General features: G+C 40.5%; 1 long non-coding RNA gene across 1 annotated transcript in view; it reads left to right on the forward strand.

The window, feature by feature from the left end:
- Positions 1-2,976: 2,976 nt before the first annotated feature.
- Positions 2,977-22,615, forward strand: part of LOC148511752 (uncharacterized) — a 91,912-nt gene continuing 72,273 nt past the window's right edge. The window contains exon 1 of the long non-coding RNA XR_015880240.1: positions 2,977-3,088. This is a non-coding gene — a long non-coding RNA (uncharacterized LOC148511752). The remainder of the gene's footprint in view (positions 3,089-22,615) is intronic.

Consider the following 22,615-nt stretch of genomic DNA (forward strand, 5'->3'; position numbering starts at 1 on the left):
CTGCATTTCTCTGACCTCTCCCCCTTCACCACCCCCAAATGCTCACAGCCTGTCATTTACTCTGCAATGGCTTTCATTCTGCTTGAATGATCACAATGCTAACTCACGCATGTGCACTGTGCTGCATAAGCATGCACGGTATGTACCATCGACCGATCTGCATACGCTGTTGCAATAGCGATCCATGCTGAATCAGGCCCATAGTGTTCTTATTGACACAAAGACTTTCTTTTGGGATTTGTGAAGTTTGTGAGCACACAGTATGTTATTTAGCCTAATTTTTTTTGTTGAACTGATTTGTCTGTTTTAAAGGTGACACATGTAGACTTAGAGTGAGAAAGTGTTGCATGTGAGGTTCAATTTATGCCTGACTATGTTTGGCTCCAGCTTCTGCAGTAGGCATTATAGTGCATGAAACATCAGTAGCAGGAACACCACTTGCCATAATCTGAGCCTGTCCTTTCCACTGCATTTTTGTGTATAGAATGTTGGCATTTTGATATTTTTGGCAGTAATTTTTACCTTTGTCTTTTGAGGTGATGCAGTAGTACCATAACTCCTGGCAGCAGCTGCAGCCCTAGTACTGCATTCTTGCTCCTTCTTTTCTATTGACTGATCCATATCAACTCACAACACTCCTAGTAGAAGTATGGCACCCTAATATAGACATTTTATTTTTTTAATATACAAGTTTTCTATAAAAGATTTTTTAATAGTACCTAAAGGCCCTGAATACACAACAAAGTGCCTCACGGTGCCCCTAGTAGATATGTGCAGTTTGGTTTTGATTCTGTTCTTTTTGCCAAATTAGAAGGCCCTGAACACAAAACATCACTGTTTGTTGTTACAATATTAACACTAAGGACCAGATTCAGATCAGTATGCAGATGCTAAAGTTTGTGCAGATTGAGTGATTGTTAGCCATTGCGCATGCGCAAAATCAACACTACAAACACACTGTGATTTATATGCAAATACAATTGAATAGAGGATTTACTCGCAATGTGAGTGACAGGTAGTTAATGTTTGGGTGAGTTAACGGGGGGGGGGTGACTAGGCAAACACAGGCATGTGCATTAGAGCACTCAGCATGTCAGGAGTGCCTCAGTGTTTGAGACAGGTCAGACTTACTCAAAAGCTGCATGGCTGACAGATCTGCATAGATGTTCGCACATCGTTGAACAGATATGAGAAGGCAGCAGTGGCATCCCTATGCTCAAGTAAGCATTGGAGACATTAGCATATTTTTGCTATTGCATTCTTTGAGAGATAGAATCTGAATTCATATTTGCGTGTGAATCTGAATCAGGCATAAGTTCCAAAATATCAAATAGTCTCATGCATGAACTGAAAGTGATAACATCACTGGTAACTGTGGACCTCATTCAGAATCGATTGCTTCCTACAAACGATCGCTCTGAATGAGGGCGGCCACTTACTTTTTTAAGTGCCGCCTCCTGGTCGATCACTAGGCTGTGGGTTAACACCCACAGCTCCTGCAATCGACCAGGGTGATGGTCGTGATGGTCAAGACCATCGTGACCATCGGGGCTTGCAACAAGACCCTAAGGTTGGGTCTCATCAACCGCAAGCCCCAGGGAGCTTCCTGCTCTAATCGAGCAGGAAGCTCCCCACTGACATCATTGCTGATGTCAGTGGGGCCACCCCCAAAAGGCAAGCGTTCCATCAGGAATGCCTCCATTTGGCCGGACATGCCCCCTGCCCGCCTCCCAAATGGGGCGAGCTGTCACTCACCATCGACAGCTCGCCCCCTTTGGTGCGAGACCCATAGCGACGGAGTGACCATCGCTAGCCGGGTCTCTCGCATGCACACGTCAGAGCTGACTCCAACGTGCGCATGCCCAGTGGGGAAACATCGACCCGGTTGATGAGTAAATGGCTTACCACTGAGAGATGCGTCAAGCAGCACACTATCCCACTTGTGACATCAGTCTGAATCCCCATTATGTGCAGCAGCATCTGACACACCTACTGGCTATTCCACTGTGCCTGGAGAATCACCTGCTGATTGGTGCTTTCAGGTACGGTAGCGAGAGTGTTCCCTTTGCCTGACTCACCGAGGTGATTATCCTTCCAGGACACTGGGAAACTGACAAAGAGCTGACTTGGTGGGATCCCTTCACGCTCAGCATACCACGCATCCTCGTGGTGATTCACATGCCCCCCCAGTGTCCAGCATAGCTCCGACATATTCTGCCTATACAGGCTCACTATCACAGGCACACTCCGTTGATAGCCGGGACTCTGTGGAAGAGACAGCCAGCTGGGGTTCTCCCTCACTATTGGATTTGGGCCGCTTCTCCACTGTAAGGTACCTTACTTTAGCAGGCCATTATACGGACAGTCCTAGACAGTTTTTGTCCCTAACACCAGTTATACCATCCAATTGAAAGTACTTTGTCTGTCCATTAAGGATTTGGAAATATATGCCCATTGATGTGTCAGTACAATGATTACACTGTATCTATCCATTATACTTAGTGCTTTGGACTTCCTGTGGATACAGTTACCAGTGATGCTATCACTTTCAGTTCATGCATGAGACTATTTGACACTTTGTATTCTACATCAACCACATATGTCGTTTATACAGCTGCAATTTGTTTTTTGGTATTTTCTGACCTCACATGTATGTTCTATATTCATTTATCTATTTATATTTAATATGTTTTCTTAATCTGACTCCTTTAGTTATCCAAATCTATTTATTGTGAATTAAATGTATTTATCTTTATCCTATTAGTTGCACTGTGCTATTTAGTGTGTCTATACATTGGAACCTCAATTGTCTCACATTTAATAGCCATAAGTTAGTTGGTTGGCAGGTGAGCTTTAAACCAGTTAACATGCTTTCAATTTAAACTCTGATAGAAGTTACCAGGTTTGCATAAGTATGACTAATAGTGTAGAACCCTGCAGAGAACTGTGGTCCCATGATGATGCCTGCAACCCTAAATGCACAAGCACCTGTGAAAAGCCATTAAGCTGATCTGAGCAACCACTATTTTATACTGCTGTTCTGAGAGCAGCATTGAGAGGGTGTGCTGGTTCCTGTAGTACCTCCTAGGTGAGTTGGCTCTCAACTTAAATATATTTTTGTATGTGCTGTTATCATGTAGTATTAGAAACCCCGATATAGAAGGGCCTTGATGCAGCCCATCACTTAACCATATATTTGCAAATATATCCAACGAAGACCTCTGGTTTTCTATTATCATGTAGAATTCAATCCTTTGTGCTGGTATTTTTTAAGTGTGCTGGAGGGAAACTTATTTTTCTTTTTGTCTGTAGTGCAAAGTAAACCCCAGAGTTTACAACTGACTGTGAAAAACCATTAAGCTGATATGAACAACCACTATTTTGTATTAATGTATATTATGCACAATTGTAATAAATCAGTTACGTTGAATAGAATTGTAATAAAATCTGAAACGTTGTTAAAACTTGCTGCTAATTCTGACCTTACTGGAGCCTGAGTACCCCTATTGCTTGCAGCTTGTGTAACAATTTATTCTAGAGGACACCAGTTAAAGTATAGCTACACAGAAATGTGAGTGCCAGTAGCTATATTTAACTTTATTACACACATATCAATATCTTAAAGTACATACTTTTATAATATTCAAACTTATGTCACCATTGCGCAACCCCTAATTAATTCATACTTTTAGGGTTTTTTTTAATAAGCATCTGGTTCTTAAACCTGGCGCTTCCTATCATGTTTGTGCACAAAATTTAAAAGGAATGAATGAATTTACAAGCAAAACACAGCTAGTAAAATCATTGTCCATTTAAATTTTAACCATAAACACAATTGGAAGTACTGCATTTTAAAACCTTACACTTGGTAAATAAACCTCTTAGAATCATTTTTGTGGTCTGGGGCCTTATTCATAGATGCTAGCACTGCACATTGCTGCTGTCATTCCTTATGCATGAGACTTGTGAAAATATGCTAAAGACTCAGTCTCTGTCTTGTGCACAGAGACACCCACCTCTGTCTGGAGTCTCACATCTGCCGCTTACATATAAACAAGGAAACATCGGTCACATATCGAACCTCTGAACAGCCCCATGCTGTCTCAGAATGTCATCATGGCCTCTTCAGCTGTGCATGAATTCAACAGGGCTCACCCAGAAAATAGTATCGACACACCTGCATTATTGTAGCCACCCCCAGTTATCTCCTCCAAAGGCTGACTGCCTGTCACTCACTTAGCAAATAAATCCACACTGCATTCACCATCTCAAACTCGATGCTGCACATGTGCAGTGCAGCTTTGGTGCATGCGCAGTAGCTGAAAATAACTCCACTGCATCTACCATTAACACTTCGCAAATCTCCCAGAAAATGGCCACTGTGCCATTTACCATGTGATTTCTGCTGTGCAAACAGATGCAGGACTCTGGAGAGTTAATTATAATTATATGAGTGCAGGGGGTTTTGTGTGGGCCTTCCTGCACCGCACACCCTCCACCCATTACAGATATGCCACTAGTAAATATGTGGGTCACAGCTTGCATTATTATCTGGTTATCTAAACCTGCAATATAACTTGATAATGATTGCTAAAATTGCAAATGTGCATTAACAAAAATAAATAATTGAAAACTGTCATTTAATGTAACTCCACCCACAGGTGCACACCAAATTGAGCAGAGCAGCTGTGCTCATACTCTTGGCTGGTTACTGCTAATGTGGGGTCCAAAACCAACACCAGGCTATGACAGGTGGGGATTGTCACACTATGACAGATGAACAGAAAATACAACACCCCCCCTTAGAAAAAATCCCTAGTGAATACAATTTAATTTTAGTATATTGCACTACTGATCCCAGAAAGCCATGGAAGCCAGTAACTGCTGGGATATGCTGGTGTTTGTAGTACTACAAATTCCAACATATCCAGTGTCAGAACATATGTGTAGAAGAATGTCCTGGTATCCAGATCTTTCTAGTAAAGAACTAAAAAATAAAAACTCCGACACTGTATTTAATTGATTCATTATTTGATTTATTTGAAAGTAGCTCAATGCCTATTTGCCTGCATTCATTACTATTTGTTTACTTCCTATGGCATCATCATCTTACCTTTATTATAGATTTGGCAACTTGTCTCTTTTTGCTTTGGCATCTTGTAATTAGTCTTAAAAAGATGTTCAATTAAGAGTTTTTACAGAAACAGAACATCTTGTAACTAAGGTGTTATCAGTGTAAGCTTTGTCCAGTTAATGTCCTTGGCCTTATGTAAACATTGTGCAACTGCCAAATGTCTTATACGTTCTCACTATTTTTCACTGTAGAATAAGCAAATTGCATTACTTTGTAATATTCAGTCATTTTTAGTGAGACTGTTTTTATCCTTGTCCACATTGCTTTAATTATAATGCAGCTGGAATGCTTTATAATTATAATAGTAAACTTGAAATATTAACAAGTGTTTTTGTTAGACCTCTTAGGATATGTTCACATATCTGCCTGCAAAGGATTTTTGTACAATAAAAGAGCATACACCTACAGTATATTCAGAACACCCTCACTCAACCAATATTCTCTCTAACTACAGTACCGCCTTATCTCGCTTTGTCTCCAAGATAACTGAGTGGCTTTTCTATCACTGCCTCACAGCTTTCCTCCCCTCATACTCTTTCCTGGATGCACTTTAAACTGTTTTTCAGAAACTACCCTTAATAGTATCAGTAATAATATCCTAACTGGTAAATGTAAGGCTAATTTCTCTGTACTATTAATCCTTGATTTGTTCATTGCATTTTATAATATGGACCACCCTCTACTTTTTCATACACTTCAGTTTTTTTGGCCTCTATGAATCTGTTCACTTATCTGTGACCTCCTCCCTTTCTAAACATTCCTTATCTGTTTCTTCTTCTACTCCCCCTCGTTATCTCTTGCTCTAGCTGTCAGTGTTCCCCAAACATGAGTTTTTCGCCCCCTTCTCACCTTCTCCACCAGGTTCCAATACCACCTTTATACTTATGACTCCCATATATACCTTTCATCTTCTGACCGCGTTCCCTCCATCCTCTCTTGTGTCTCAGACTACTGTATATTTCTGATATATCTTCCTGAATGTCCCAGGACTTTCTCAAACTCAATATGTCTAAACTAAACTCCATTGTATTTCCTGTGTTTTACTCATCCAGGACCTCCTAACTTGACCTCACCTCTTTCCATCTTCTCCTCTGACACAAGTCCATAATACTCAACTCCGCCTCCTCTGTCTATCTCACAATTATGCAATTTCCATCTTCACAATATTGTATCTCTACAATCATACCATTTCTCACAATGGATACCACCAAATTCAATCATGCACTTGTTATTTCTGACCTTGACCACAGCAACTTCCTCTTTTCTGGTCTTCTAATACTTCACCTCTTGCCACTTAAATCTATCCTTAATGCTGCCTGCCATCTCATTTAACTGTTCTGCTGCTCTTTGTTGGCCTCATCCCCATGCAACCATGTTACCTTCTCTTAGTCCTGTGTCCTAGATTTCTCCTGTGCTAGCCAACTTTACTGAACTCACTACCTTACCATATGTAAATACTTCCATTATCTACACCATCAAGTAAACCCTAAAGACTCATCTCTTAAAAAAAATCAATTATCCCTCCTAATAACACATTACTCTTCCCCTGCAACCCCCCACCTACTTGCATTGCCACTTTACCCTCCTTGTTGCACACTCCCTAGACTAAAAGCCCTCATGTGCAGAGCCCTCATCCCTTGCTATCTCCTCCTAGCACTATCCATGTCACTAGTGCACCTCTGTTCCCCTTCTCTTTTCCACCACCCATGGCTCGAATCCAGTGTGTCATCCAACTTCTTGAGAACAGGTTTATTAAATGCTGATTTACTTCCTACTCCACACCCTGCTCTCACTTTAATCTTCATTTCTTGCTTTTACTAACCATAATGAGTTGCTTTTCCCTTCCACTTTCCTCCTTCATCCACAGGGGACACTGGAGTCAAGTCCCAAGTCCAGGACCTCTCTCCCCCTTGGTCCACACTTGCTGGAGTAATGACTGATCTCTCTGCTAAACTTGCAGATTTCTGTAAGGAAAGGAAGGCTTCTAGAGAATTAGCTGAGCCGGCCTGGGCTCAGGCCTAAGCTTACTCTATGGAAAGTTTAGTTCAGGTGATGGGTTCTGGTTCACAGGCCTATATGGCACCACCACAACCACAGACCATAAAGAGAGCCTTCTTGAATTGCTGCATGGGACTGCAGCGATTCTGCAGTCCCATGAGTCAGAAGATGAACGAGTGTCTCTAGTAGATGAAAATCTCCTTCAGGATTCAGAGGAATAGATACTTGCGGAAGAGGATTCTCAGGAGTTAGAGTCCTCAAGGACTAAAAGCTCTCATTTTAGCGGTATGCCAGGTACATAAGGTTTTGGATGAGGACTCTCCAGCTCTGACATCCCTTTTTGCTAAACAACAAAGATCAGCTATCACATTTCCTTTTTCACAGGAACTTGATGATCAGATGGTGGTGGCATGGAAACATCCAGACAAGAAATACCAGATTTCTAAGCATTTTCTTCCATCCTATTCTTCTACCTACAGACAATAGGACTCGATGGGAATCTCCTCCTCCAGTATACTCATAGGTATCCTGTCTCTCCAAGAAAACTGCCCTCCAAGTTCCAGGAGTCATTTCATTAAAAGGGCCAGCTGACCATAAGTTGAAAACAACTTTAAAATCCATATACCATAGCGGAGGTTCTCCTTCATCTGGCCTTGGTAGGATATTGGCTCAATAAGGCAGTTGAACAATGGGATGAAGTTAGCAAGAAGTTGTCATTCCGTAACATCAAGATCAGAACTCCTTACTTTAGCAGAGCATATTAGAGAATCAGCCATCTATCTTGGTGAGGATTCCAGGGATGTAGGCTTACTTGGTTCCTGGATTTCAGCTTCAGCAATAGCAGCACGCAGAACTCTCTGGCTTCACTCCTGGCAAGCTGATGCCAAATCAAAAAGGGCAATGGAGACATTATCTTTCACCGGGGATATTCTTTTCACACCCAAGTTTGATACGTGGATCTCTCAGACCACAGGAGCAAAATCTACTTTTCTACTGTCCACTTCCTCGTCAGTCCAGTTACCACAAAGGACTTATTCTGGAACTTCCTTTCACTCCTTTTGGGTTTGCTCAAAGTTCAGAGGTCGTGCAAGAGGCTCCTCTGCAGATTAACAAGGAACAAGAGGTAGAGGAAGTGCAGCTTCCCCACTCACCATCAGGAAACTAAACCTGCTGACAAGCCAGTAGCATGACTGGCTAATAGCCCACCTGGGGGCTACCATGGTGGGAGATCTTTATATGTTCAAGGAAATGTGGCTTCAAACTTGTTCTCATGCCTGGGTCCAAAATCTAATTTCACAAGGTTACCATATAGATTTCTCAATCCATCCTCCTCATCGTTTCTTCACGACCAGACTTCCAACCTTGGAAATGAAGAGAAGAGTGTTACAGCAGGCTATTACAAGGCTCCTAGATTAAGAGGTGGTGGTTCCAGTTCCAAGACACCAGAGGAATCACAACTTCTATTCAAATCTTTTTGTGGTCCAGAAGCTGGATGGCTTGATTTGACTTATTCTGAATCTGAAGTCATTAAATCCTCACTTGATGTTCTTCAGATTCAAGATGGAATCTCTGTGCTTGGGGATTGCAAGCCTGGAACCAGGGGAATACCTGGTGTCTTTGAATATCAAAGATGCTTACTTACACATCCCCATCTGGGAGCCACATCAAGTGTTTCTCAGATTTGCCTTTAACGATGCACACTATCACTTTCAGGCTCTTCCATTTGGACTATCCTCGGATGGCTGCCTGAGGAGTTTCTGTTTCTCAGCTATTCCTAGCAGCCATTTGGTCGGGGAATCATATGTTTGTTCATTTCTACAGGTTTGACACTTTTGCAGCTTCTGATGCTCAGTTTGGCCAATCAGTTTTGCAGGTGTCGCTGTGCTCTCCCTCCCATCTGGGTGGCTTTTTTACTCAAGTGGCCCCTGTGGATGAAGGAGAAAACAGGATTTTGGTACTCACTGATAAATCTGTTTCTCTAATTCCACAGAGGACACTGGATGCCCTCCTTGCAATGCTGTTCTGTTGTTTTTGTTGTAGTGTGAGTGCTCTGTTCTTGCAGATTGTTACTTTTCTTACTCTGCTTGTTATATTTTTTCCTCCTTCTCCAGAGGTTCTTCCTCTCCATCTCCCCTTTCTCTTTTCTATAATGGAAGAGGTGAGGGGCATAGAGGAATGTGGAGCCAGTCACACTTCTAAATTCTTAAAGTGCCGGCACCACTCTGCACCTTTCTACACCCCACAGTCTAGACTCCAGTGTCCCCTGTGGAATCAGAGAAACAGATTTAATGGTGAGTACCATACTCCTGTAATTTCCCTCATTCCCTCCCCTTTGTGTTTTAGTTGTTTTGTAGTAATAGTTATCCCATCTATTGGTGTACAATTGTATTGTTAATTTTCTGAAATCTTATGGTGTTATAAACATAAAAGGTAGTAGTAGTAGTAACTAATAATAATAATAATAATAATAATAATAATAATAATGGTAATAATTGCAGATTGAAAATCACAGACTGTGACATTTAGTAAATGTTACTAATGCATTGCAGATGTACACTGAAGAGAAAAAAACCCACCAGCATAAAAATAAGATATATCCCTAAAAACTCCAGCCTATTATAATTTCATTAAAATATAACGAACATAGGCCAGTATTCATTTATTGTAAAATGTATTTATATATAATTAGTAATTTGGAGTTGCGCACCTGTGATTTGTATTTTTGGGGTCTAGATTATGTGCTGCAGAAGCCAATCCTGCACATTTATTGAATTGGAACAACTAAATGAAACTTTTGTGATTTTTTTTTTTTTAGAAACATTTTTTTCTGGCGAAGGCCCGTTTTCAATTTGAGGCGAAAAGTTCAGACTTTTTGCCTGCTGGACTTTTCGCCTCCTTCGCCTGTTTTCCAGGTGGAAAAGTATTGCATGCGTGCCCGCTATTCCCTGTTTTCAATTCCAAAGTAGGCGAAATCGGGAACCGGCGAAACTTTGGCAAAAAAATATGGGAATTTTCGGGAAATAATTGTAGGACCTCCCCTAAAGATGAACAGACCTGGGGGAGCACTATGGGTACCCCTGTTTTTGACTGCAGAAGAAAGTTGGGTTTTTAAATGGCCGTGGCAGGTGTTTTTTCCCGACATTGAGGAAATGATGCAGAAGAGCACTTAGCTTTTTTTTTGCTTTTAAAAGTGGTCCCATCAAATTTGGGGTACATGAAAATGGGCACTAGCATATTTTTAAGTCCCTAAACTAATTTTTTTTTAAATCTGCAAAAATGCACCTGCTGCTAATAGCCTATTCTAAAAAACACCAGCTGCATACTTACAGAATACTTAGTGTTAGGGACTGCTGGTAACAGAGAAGCCGTGACGTGGCCCAGCAGCCTCCCATGTATTTGCAAATGCATGCAACTAATATCTCTGAATTTCTATGACCATATAGTCTTCATATATTGTTGCAGGTATTATTCAGTGTGCTGAGGTACAATAGGGGGTTAAATCCTCCTTCTTTTTCTACTTAGTGTGACCCCTCCCTTTCATGCACCTGATTAGTACTGCTAGATTGATTGAGCAGCTGCCATTTTTGTTTGTTTGTTATGAGTTGCATGAAGGAGCCAGCATTAGTAGGGCATGCTGGTTCTAGTAGTGCTAGTTGGAGTTCCCAGGGGTGACTCCCAGGTAAGCTGGCTCTCAATTTGGATGCATTTATGTATGTGCCTTTATCATGAGGCCTTACATTTGCCAAAATTATATATGTGCCTTTATCATGAGGCCTTATAATTGGTAATTTTACATTTGGGGTGAGTGTTTGGGCGTAGGGCCCCTGGGACTGGTCTGGCTGGGCCTCCTCAGGGCATCACCACTTAATACACATAGTTGCTTTTCACATCACCTTTTATGTTTGTTTATTATTCATGTATTTTTTCACATATATTTTAACCTCTCATTCCACACTTAATGATTACTCACACACAGCTATACTTTACACTGCACTGTCACTCTTTTTCCATTTTCGTGTGATGCCCTGGGGGGGTTCTGGGCTGGACGTTTTTTGGGGTGCACTGCGCCCCGACGTGAATCCCTTAGTGTTAGGGACTGCTGGTAACAGAGAAGCCGTGACGTGGCCCAGCAGCCTCCCATGTATTTGCAAATGCATGCAACTAATATCTCTGAATTTCTATGGCCATATAGTCTTCATATATTGTTGCAGGTATTATTAAGTGTGCTGAGGTACAATAGGGGGTTAAATCCTCCTTCTTTTTCTACTTAGTGTGACCCCTCCCTTTCATGCACCTGATTAGTACTGCTAGATTGATTGAGCAGCTGCCATTTTTGTTTGTTACTTACAGAATACCACTGAACCTATTTCACTATTTTTAAACACTGTTCCACTATTTTTTTTTTTCCCCAAAATTTTTTATTTTTGTGGGGTTTTTTACTTTTTTTCCACATTTTGTTTTAAGGGGGCATTCCCAAGGGTGCAGGCTATTTTTTTTTTAAGCCTGCACCCCTAAACCCCAATTCTGCATTTTTTTTTGCCTGCTAAAGGTTGGTCAAAAATTATCCTTTTTTTTTTTACAATTAATTTTCGCATCAGTGAAAAGTCAATTTAATTGAATATGGGGATATTTCAAATAGGCGAAAATGACATTATCGGCGATAAAATATCACCGATTCTAACATTTCGCCTCAAATGAATATGGGCAATAGTCCTGACCAAAGGAAACTAAATGGCTATAATGAAAACTTTATGTACATTAATTGTTTTGCCTCTTATAAATGGAATATCCACACAAAATACAGTACTCCCACCTATTAATCCAATCCATATACAGTATTACAATGAAAACTGATATTTATAGATACTATACAACAAAATGTCACTCACAGCATTTAATTGTATATTGTATTTGCAGTGTACACTTTAAAACACATTGCACAGTTTGACATCTCTACCTTGATGTGACAAGTATTTGTAAGAGCTCCTAATACTCTGCATGCTTACCTGTTCAAAAAATGTGTTGTAGTAACTGATACATGAAATATACAGTTACCATATAGAAACATACAGGGTTTTAAAGTTAAATAGTAAAATAATAGATTCATAGATGATGATGATTTTTCAAGTTTGTTCTATAAACTACTTATTTTCATTGCTTTTGTGACCACAAATGTTGCACCAGAAGAATTGCATCTCAGTGTTCCCCAGTCCTACACCAAACACACCACACATCAGTGTTATGATGCTACAGTGTGACACAAGATAAACCCACAGAGTCACTAAGTGAGATCTTCCACCTATAACACCAACCCATTGTTTGCTTATTGACTGGAAATGCACACCTGTACTTAGTACTGGTGCCAGGACTTGCTCTCTGCATAGTATGGGCTTATCTTGCTGACACCTGAAGGTCGGAGATGGTGTGCAGTAGTTACGTACCTGAGCTAGCAATCGATGTGGTTGGAGGTTGAATCTGAATACCCAGCGATGGCAAGGACTGATACACCAGAAGGTGGGCAATAGGTAATGCTGTTGCCAGCGGAGATGGTAATTCTGCATATATGATCACACACCGGAATGTGAGTGGACCGCAGGTAGTGATGGAGATATGCTGTGGTAGTGCTGCACTTGATGGTAATAGTCGCAGGTATGATTGGAAACTGTTGATTTGTACACAACCGGGCGGCAGGAAGGAACAGCAGCTGCTACAGATGGTGCAGCTGTACTGTAGACTGATGTGGATGATAAATAACATGGCTTGGCTGCAGGCTGGTAACATGGCTGGACCGCAGGCTGATAACATGGCTAGGATGCAAGCTGGTAACACAATCACAGCAGACTGGGAGATACTTGACCAGGAACACAGATGAATTAGTACAGGTAAATGGCTCTGACGAGACATGGGTCAAGAAGCAGGACGGAACCAAAACAGACTGGACACTAGGAATAGGCTATCACCAGCCGGGAATTCTGGGACTGACTTCAATTTAACAGGAGGAATAACCAATGCAAACCAGCATCCTTGGTTAGAGATTAATTTACAGCTGAGCTGCACACACAGTGAGAGCTTGATTACAGGCTGACTGCAGCTAAAAGCTTCCACATACAAACAACTTCCCTGCTGCCTAGCAGCAGCCAAGACTGGACACTGCACGACAGTCAAAAATCCCAGCAGCAGATCATAACAATCAGAACTAATTCACCACCATCATCCCAGCTCTATAAATTCAATGAAATGTGTGATTACAAATAAATCATGTGTAATGAAACAAGCAAGTGGAATATATAGATTGAGTCACCAGAACTATGTGGCTCATTTCTATTTCTAAGTTATGGATAAGTTAATACCATTTCTATGCTGAAAATGGCACACAAACGTGTGGGGCAGATGCAGAGATGAATTTATGCCAGTATACAGCACATATCTTGTGTGCTTTAGCACTTCACCTGCTCTGGAACAAAGCACACACAAGTACATATAGTGCAGAGTCATGCACAATTTGTTCTCATTTCCACTTGTAACTTAAGGGGTGTAAGAGTGCTGTTATGAAGTTATCTCACATAAGCAATGTTCAGAGAGGATGTTTCAATGGAATTGCAGAATATGCAAATTTGGCTGAAAGAAACAATACAAATTTCAGGTTTATCGTTTGGACCAAGAATAGGGCTAGTGCAAGTGCACACTCATGAGTATCAAACCAAGTGCACGTATAGAGGTGGTCCACTTACAAAGATGCATCAAACCTGTGTATATGGGTGAATATGCATGTTGTACAGTGCACACAATGCAGGAGCAATAATAGCTGACTTATATTCAACTCTGACTCTACCCCAGTGAGTCAATTTTAATATTAATACAATTGTGCAGTGGACATCATATAAATATACACAAAAAAAGGAGTTGCTGATGCACTATGAGATCACTACTGTTCACATTTAATTGTATTTTGTAATTACATTTAATTTCAGAGGTAGTAAGCATATCAGTGACCAATGACATGGGTCTGCCACCATCATCATGGTCACCTCATTGAGCAGGTCCCTAACACTCTGGGGTTCACATATGGGAAGCAGGGCACCCCAAAATACAGCCCAGCCAAAGACCTCCCCAGGGCATCACACTAAAAAAAGAGAGTGACTGTGAAGTGTTATAAAGTATCAGGTGTGTAAAAGTATCTAATACGTGTTAGAAATGTTTGTTTGTTTATTATTCATGTATTTTTTCACATATATTTTTTACCTTTATTACTATTTCTAACACTTATTAGCTACTTTTACACATCTGATACTTTTATAACACTTCACGGTCACTCCTTTTTTCGTGTAATATGCCCTGGAGAGGTCTTTGGCTGGGCTGTCTTTTGGGGTGCCCTGCGTCATGAAGTTGGGGAAAGAGTAAGGAGTTGTTTTATCGGGTGCACAAGATCTTGTGCACCTGATAAAACAACTCCTTACTCTTTCCTCAACTTAATGATCCAATCCAATTGATTAGGGCTGCACCCCCGCTATCTAACTATTTAGTCTTGATTATATAGGGGTTCAATACTCTAATTATTAGTGTGCAGATACTCTCCCTTTTTCCCTTCCCTTTATTCAGGGGTGCCCTGCATCCCAGATGTAAACCCCAGAGTGTTAGGGACCTGCTCAGTGAGGTGACATTGACGATGTTGGGCAGGCCCGTATCATTGGCCACTGATATGCTAACTACCTCTGAAATTATATTTAACTGCAAAATACATTTAAATGTTAACAGTAATGATCGCATGGTGCATCTGCAACTCCTTTTTTATGCATATTACTTTAAAATCTCAGCATGATGGCACATTTCATTACTATTTGGGGTGTGCAGTCTAGAGCCCCTCCCTAGACATCATATAAAAGGCTTTTGTGATATATTTGAGTAACATACATATGGGTTGATCTTTGGAATTCACACCTTAGGGGTAAATTTACTAAGAATCTTGTTTGGGTGAGATTGCATTCTATTCCGAGTTTACCCTGTATTCCCAACTCACAAATTTGCTAAGGACAAACATGGAAACTTGCAGGAAACTAACATCAAAACCTGCACAACTTAAAAAGTAAAACCAAGTACACCTCGCCCAAACTCGCATGTACTTTCCATGGAAAACAATAGAACAGGCAAATTTACCAAGAATCGAGTTTGGAAACTCGTATAGGAAATTACCAAATTCTCACCAAAATAGACTTTTCAAATAGACTACCTCCTACAGTAATTTGAGTGTTTGCATCTGTTCACAGGTGTTTAAATGCTAAATTAGTGGGAACACAATTAGGATGCCTATTAAAGGAGCTAAATCAGGTGCATTGATTTGTGTGAAGCAAAAATGTCAGAATATACTATTGTAGAGGCCAACAGACTGGAAGGATCCAGTGATAAGAAACTGAGCAGGCTCATGAGGTAATGCAGGTACTACAAAGGCTATGCAGGCCACCATTTTTAGGAGGCATTTGAACCTGAACACATTGGCCGATAGCAAGATCATACAGATGTTTTGGCTGAATCATAACAACATATTCCATCTGTACAACCAAGTCAAACTGGACCTAGATCCTGACACAGCACATTCTCTCTCTGTTTCAGGCTTGCATAAGCTTCTGGCTGTGTTGCACTTTCTGTCTACTGGTAATTTTCAGTCTGTGACCTGTAAAGTTCTAGGGATATCCCAGTCAACATTATCCTGGTACATAACTCAGGTAATGGCGGCATTTCAGCCACTAAGGGAAAGAAAGGAGTCACAGTGGCATTCAGTCAGGGTAGCTTTTTATAGCATTGTGGGGATGCCTAATGCCCTGAGTGATATTGACTGCACTCACAACCGCTGCCCAAATGGCATTTTTGCAGCAGGTGGATGTGCTGGCAGCCTTTTGTCCAAACTGCAAGCGGTGTGATTTCTTGACCTCCTGTACAAAGGCCATGTTCTCCTCCACAGAGAGTTTCACATTGCACCCCTTCTTGCATTGTGCCCCAACCTCCTCCACTTCACTCTCTCCCTGCCTCTCCTCTACCCTGGACATATTCCTGTCCCCTTCCTGATACAAACAGAAAAAAACACAAGCCTCCTCTCCTACTACTCACACACACCACTGATGCACACAAAACACTGAGAAGACAAAAGAAAAAAAAACGCTATCAAGAAATTCAGAAAAATTAGACAAACAGATAAAAAACAACACAATAAATAAGCACAAAACAACTTTCACACACCAAGCAGCAATCAATTGCTCTAGCCAAAAACTCTCCTACACCACTATACACTATACTCCACAAGAGTCTCTGCAAACTCTAACCTAAAAAGCCCTCAAAGGTCAGGCTGTTGTGGCATTTTTCTATGCATAGAAAGTGTGTACATAACATGACTGCTTTACAAATCAGAACATGTTTCTATGATGCATGCATTCTCTGTGCATTGTTTTATAAACACATTTATTCTCACATGCGTTTTGCCAAAAACTTGCACAACAAAACTTCTTCAAAGACTAAGGTTCTTGAGCATATATGAAATAGACTCATAATAAATACTTTTATTTTCAAAATGTTGGATTTCCCTGATTTGTCTATTCCAACAAAGTAATAATCGGGATCAAAGAGTCTGGATTTATAACATGCAGAATTTCCCCAATTCCCTGATGGATCGCTGATTATAGATGTCCGCTGATCAGCATTGGGGGAATGGGGAATTGCAGTGCTGATTAATAAAGCACTGTATTGCAGTGACTAAGGCTTATAAGTATCATCATAGGGCACGGCAAAGAAGAATGGAACATCTCTAAAATTTAATGATCCCAAAAACAACTGACTCCTTGAATCACGTACACCACACCTTTATAGTGATGTAATGCCCAACTCCCTGGTGACTGGGCAACTGGATAATCACCTGGATATTATGTTAGGACACTGGGCCTGATTCTGACCTGCTCACTAGGCTGCGTTCACTCGTAGCTGCTGATGGTTTGCAATCTGCTCATGCATATGCATTGCAGTGCACATGTGGGAACTAGTCCAGGTGATCGGGAAGCGATCACTTGCTGTGCATAGATTGCTCACTGGACTGAGTGACAGGACAAGCCATTTGTGGGTGGTAACAGGGCTTGGTCGAAGGTCACCGGGGAGTGGAGTTGCGAATGCAGGTATGTCTGAGCATCTCAATGCCATTTAAGAGGCGTGCATAATTAACATAGAGCGTCATAGTACACGTCACTTGGTAGGTTTTCACACTGAAGCATTCGCAGTGCTTGCTACAGGGTATGGTCAACCACAACCGCTGCGATCGCATACAATGGTACTTGATGGTACTGATGGCTGCATACACTTCCTGGAGGTGACGCACATTAGTGGGCATCTTAAGACAGGCTGGTGGGCATCTGCATACACACACATCACGATCATATGCCAAGACATAGTGGGCATGCTAATGCCTTGCCGTGCTATCGCCTGCCTCTGCTTAATTTGCATATGCTGGGTGCGAGCGTACACATCTAGCAAGTGGGTCTGAATTGAGCCCACAGATTGTTTTATGTTAGTTTTTATTTTAAATGCATGAAACATATATTTTGTAATTTGCTCTGTGTAGGATGCACATGGAAAAGTTTAGCGCACATTACTGTAATTGTCATAATTTAATTGATTAAATAATATCAAACATGATTGCACTGAGATTGATGTATGTTTAGATAGTTCAATACTTTCAAACTGCTGGTCCGATGGGTAAATGAATTACATCAATTGAGCACATCTTTATAAAATAAGAGGTTTGTTTGTTTTTTGGCAAATGTCTTCCACAGCTCTCAAGGTAAAGATCCCAAATCTTACTAAGTTATCTAGTATAGAAAAATTAAGCTATTAGACCACATAGTGACAACGTAACAAAGCAACAGAGCGACAAATCTTATATGTAAAATGCATTGGTTTGTTTGTTTGACTGTCCAGTTATGCATTTGGACACACTTGCACCAATTTATTTTATTAGCAGTTTCTTATATAGCACAGCAAATTCCATTGTGCTTTACAATTTTAATCCACATTAACATTTTACTGGGTTGTAAAAGACAGACAGACATACCTTTATGTATGTCTTTTAGGTGCGTCTTTTATGTAAAAGGGCAGAATTGGGATGAAACCAAAGCGAGGTGGTCCTATTGGATCCTGGTCAGGTTTTAAAGGGGGTTAGGTTCCTGGCTGGACCTCTCATTGGTGTATACTTGGCAGAACTTTGACCCAAGAAACCAGTTCTAAGCCTTCCACTGGATGGATTTGGATGAAAACTTCACACAGAGGTAACATTGGATCCCAGAAGACTTATTAGGGGGTTTAGGTCCTGGTCAGACCTCCCATTGGTGTATGCTGGGCAGAACTTTGACCAAGGGATCCTGTTCTGGGCCTTCCACTGGTTAAATTCGGATGAAAACTTCACAGAGGGGTAGTAATTGGTTTGGGATGCTAATGGAATTGTTGGTTCGCAGTCAGACCTCACAGCAGAGAGTATGCCGGGCAGAACTTTGACCCAGGGAGCCTGTTCTAGGCCTTCCACTGGATGGAATTGGATGACATCACATAACAAAACTTGAAGATTTAATCCCAGACAATGCTGACTACTTCAGCTAGTAAATTTAATATATATTTTTGTGATTTTAGAAAACTCTCTCATAGAAATATTAGGTTTAATAAAAATAAATATATATTTTGAATCTGTGGTCAATGCCTACACCTTGTCCTATCTTTTAGGGTCCATACTCTTGTTTGCATGTTCAAGTGCAAGCTAGATGTACTCATGTAACCTTGAGTGACTGGTCTGTATACTATATGCAATTATTCCTCTACACACAGGATTCTAACAATTATTTACATGGTAATGAGATACCGTATCTTCTGAGACTCACTGTTTATTGATTGCATTGACATCTCTATATTTCATATGGGAAGAGTTATTACAGTATAAAAGAAACCAATGTTGTGATATGTTTCTTATTATACTCACTTTCCTACAGTAAAAAAATGAAAATAAATACTCATCTGGCAATAGGGTGGTACAGTTTTTATCCACATCTAGTATAATCACTATAGGAACAAGTAAGTGTGTTGGCTACTTAGTGCTGCAGCAGTCTCCTCTCACTGCCAGATGTCATCAGCACAATGCACATAGTAGTTTATTTTTAGAAGGTTAGGCCATGCCTCCCAGATTTGGCCATGCCCTCTAGTATCCGTGTCCATCAGAGCTCTCAACAATCCTGATCAGTGTGTGTGGTCAAAACTAGGGGAAAGAGGTTATATGAGGATCTCCATTCATCTCAGCCCCATACTTAATACATTAATCTGTGTGATCACTTTTGTACACACATTTTACATAAAGTATGAAATCCTTGGCTTTTATTTACCACTTCATGTTTTAGGAATTAATGTAGTTATCCAACCACCTAATTATTTTGCTAACAAACTAATTATAGCAACAAACCATCCTTCAGCATGGCAGGGTGCCAAAGCTCAAAACCACTGCCATTTAGGATATACATACAATCCCAGCACCTGTCCAAGTATTATTTTTTTAGTTTATTTTTTTAATTACAATTTTATGATATATTATATTTTAATTTATTTATCCTATATGTGACAAATAAATATTATGAATATTAAAAACCTTAACAACTGATAATGTCTTTAGCTTCTGACATTTAAACTATCCATCTTTAATAACTCAATTAATAACTCTAAAATTAACAAGACTGACAACAAAGTATGGTGGTAAAGAGTCATATTTATTGCTAACAGAATCATTAAGCATAGTGGCATAGATAGGGTAGCTGAAACCAGAGCTAAGGCACTCAAATGTCAATGTAACTATCAAATGTATTATATTGCACATACCAACACAACCATCTCATGTTTTGGGGAGGAAATGAGTTAAAAGAGAAAAACAATGTAAATATAACATGCATCAAGGGAAAAATGGTTTTAAAGGAGGAGGGGTTGAGGAACAGCCTAACCAAAGGTTACTATTGTTTAGGTTCTCTCTTATCCATTTCATGTCTACACTGGACCAAAATTATGCATATCTAAAACTTTAAAAATTTCCCTAAGAAAAGTGAAGAGACTATCCTAAGTGAGATGAACCCATCGAGTCAGTAGAGTTAGGAATGCCTAAATGTAATAAGGGGATGCTTAACCATGATGCCCTATTTACAGATGTGTCCTCTAACATCCTTGCTGTTCACGCTACAAAGGTGCGCATGCATAGCACCATGCTATTATATACAGCAGCATATGCTACGGTACTCTCTATGGTGTGCACTGTGATTGCACCATGCAATCCTATGGGTTCAAAGGTGTGAACGCAGTGCACCTATCCTCTCATGGATGCACACCTTGACCCATGCATGGCCAGATTTTCCAAGTATGCAGCAAAGATGCAAGAGGACATCTCTGTAGCTAACACAAAATGTGACATGGCTGTGGTGGCCTTCCAACTAGCCTTGTCAACTAGCCATATCCTGGCAACCATTCTAAACTTATGCAGAACTATGTCAGACCAGACTATTTTAAAATCTGTCCAAACACTCATCATCAGACCAAGATCATGGAAAATTACATGTCACAAGTCAAGGGAAATCCTCCTATGAAATGCAATACAAGCAGACTGAAAAGTCCAAAGCTTAAGGCAGTCACCCACAGTGTATCCCACAGAACATCCCCTGGAATCACAACCACAGAATTCCACAAATCCCTGGGAAAAGAGATGTGTCTGAGAAATCATGGAACTAAACTCCCAGGACAGAAAAGAGTTGAAATACAACTTAAATAGTTAAAGGATCCCATATTCACCTGCAAAGATACAGTAAACAAAACAGCAGACAGGGAAGAAAGGGAAAATAATGGGTGGATACAAAATTGCAGGAGGTAGAAACCATGAGAAAACCTCCTGATGTACCAACAGCCAATCATGCCATCGTGGTAGGCAAAAAAGGTAAAATCCTTTAAGGACCCCCACCTGTTCAAAAGTGGTGAGCAACCAAATTCTAACACATGGTTTTTGGACAAAAAAGTCAAAGGACAACTAAAGTGTTTATAGCCATCTGATTTCCATTGACCTAAAGCTTATACATCTAAAATATAGAAGCTAGCCAAGGCTGGGGATTTAATAACACTGGTTGGAATGAATTAAACTCACTAGATGAGAGACCCATGACTACAACACAATGTAGAAAGACCAACCAAATTTGATACTTCTTCAAGGTGATGTCATTCTGATGAACTAGAAAAGTAACCATCAAGCCAGGAATGTTGCACCTGATAAGAAAACAACAGAAACCGTTGTTAGTGTCAATTAGTGTCAGCAAGATTGATTTATTTTTACCTAACTGGTTGGTCTCTGAAGTTTAAACAAAATGTATGCGGGGCCCAACATATTGTTAAAATGCAGAGTAGAAACTTGACTTTAGATGGTGCCACCAACTTGTAAGCATGTAAACTCCCATAAAATGCAAGTGGAAAATTTTATTGAAACAATAAACCTTCACAAGTGGAAGACACAACCTGACAGACATCCGCTTGTAATCCAACCTTTGAGATCCTTTGTTACCACAAAAGTTTTGTTAAGATCTGGCTGTCCATACAATTTAAAGAAAAGGGAAATATCAACAAATAGCTGGAGACCACTGCTCTACAGTGGCTGCCCAAATAGAGCCCCCAAATTAAGTAAAGCATCAGTTGATACCCACTTATGCTGGCAGGTCTCATAAAATGTCTCCCATTCCCAAGTGGACTGGTATAACTTAATCATGCCAGGGATGAGAGCTGCAAGCTAAGCTTTCCATGCCGGCCTGATAAATTGCAAAACATAAAAAGGCCAAAGCAGAATGAGACACTACTGTAATTTAAACTGTTCTAAATATAACTCAATAAAATTTTTAAAAGGTATCCACAATCAAGTTCTCCCCATTTAGCATGTGCATGGACTTAATGATGATATTACATGTAAAGGCAGTGCAGGACTTGATGACCTAGTAAGTACATCTCTGTCAGCAAGGAAGCCCCCTGCTGGGTAATGGCTTGGTCCACACCCAAATTGTTGCAATAAACAAGGATACCTCATTTTCACAAGCACTGCTCACACACATCAAGAACCAGGGGGGAGCGCTTCACATGCTATATAAATAAGCCCCAAAATCTTATCCATATCAGCATTGTTATAAAAGTGAATTGAGCACTAGGAACCACATGGGACACCCAGAATAAGATCCAATTTAAATCCATCAAAAAGACATCCACACTGTCAACTGCTGTATAATCTCAGTAGATAATCAATTTAACTTGTGAGGTCTGGTAACACCTGCAGTAGTTCTTTCAAGCTTCCAGAAAAAGAACCACCCCATGGGTATCATGCTGCAAGCAAAATTAAGCAGGCCTATAAAGACTAGATCTGTTGCAGCATTAACCGCAAATCTCTAGTGGTAACACATTATAACT

Source organism: Taudactylus pleione, unplaced genomic scaffold (assembly GCF_031769625.1).
Source record: "Taudactylus pleione unplaced genomic scaffold, aTauple2 ptg000296l, whole genome shotgun sequence".
Lineage (NCBI taxonomy): Eukaryota > Metazoa > Chordata > Amphibia > Anura > Myobatrachidae > Taudactylus > Taudactylus pleione.